This window comes from Uranotaenia lowii, chromosome 1 (assembly GCF_029784155.1).
Source record: "Uranotaenia lowii strain MFRU-FL chromosome 1, ASM2978415v1, whole genome shotgun sequence".
NCBI lineage: Eukaryota > Metazoa > Arthropoda > Insecta > Diptera > Culicidae > Uranotaenia > Uranotaenia lowii.
The window spans coordinates 2,727,572-2,728,874 of NC_073691.1; positions in this window are offsets into that span (position 1 = coordinate 2,727,572).

The following is a 1,303-nucleotide window of genomic DNA, read 5'->3' on the forward strand; positions in this document are numbered from 1 at the left end:
CCAACTATACTAAAAAAAAAACGACTATATCCGAAACCAAAAAAACACATCAGAGTATAAGTAAAATTGAGTTAATATAAGACAATTGTAGATAATTGAACGAAAAATTATATCAAGTGAATGTAGAAATCACCCTGGATCAAATTTCGATACACTGGAAAGAATGAATTTTTTCTTCACGTGTTGTCGGCACCTTTCTAGTTATTACATTTGTATACATAGATTCTAGAACCAAATAGCTTTGATTTTTTTTTATTGTGTGTGGATGTGTGTTGTAGCTGAAACCCACGTGAAACAAATTCCGTCTGGTCGCGCGTTCTTCGCGACGACGACGTAGGAACCTATCAGAACAGAACCGGTTTTCCGTGAGGGCGGCTTGACTACGACTACGAGGAAAGCAAGGAAACGCTGGCCCCGTAGTCGTTCGTTACCCACTTTTTTTTCTCTTCGTCTCTCCTTTTTACGAGTTTTATGGCATTACTTTATTTAGACATGTCACGAATCGCATCCGGAAACAAATGCAGGAAACCTTTCGATTGTATTGTATACCTGGGGTACCTGGCAGTTTTGTGCTTCCTTCTTTCTGTTGGCTAATTTAATAATTTCACCGTGCGTCTTTGGCGCGCTGTTGGTTAGTTTTTGGTAATTCGATTTTGTAATAATTTCCAAAGCAGGTCATGAACTTGTAAATTCAATTTGGCCGAAAACAGCCAACTGAGATTTTCTGAACTCAACAATCATGATCGATCGTAGTAGGCATAGAATGACAGACTGACTCCGACGAAGATCTGCTTCTATAAAAGGTGCCGGCAGCGTGTGAGGCATCTCGTAAAACGGTACGATTAACCTTGTTGTACGCTGCCTGCCGATCAGAAAGGATGCACGCGCGTAGGTGATCCTTGTGTGTGAAATGCGGTCAGCTATTGAGCCTCCGAGAATCGAAAACATTCTCCCACACGTTTGATCGAGGAGGCACTTCGAGTTGAGTAGGTATTTGCGCGTGGCACAAAATTAAGCGCCGTCGATCGAATTCGGCACAAGGGTACATGATTATAGGTAGCTCTTCAATGCCATTGTTGCTCGTCGTCAGTGACAGTTGCATTGCTCAACAGGTTTGTCGATTGAGGCTTATCGTGGTTCTACTCAACGAAAAGCGTTAAGTTACGGGTGGAACACAAAATTTTCAAAATGATAATTATTATTGTGCATATTCGGTCAACCTTGTTATAGGTAAACATAAATCGAAAACAGGCAAAGCCTTAGTGAGTAAAGACCCTCTAAAAATTGGGCTTTATTCTGCAAA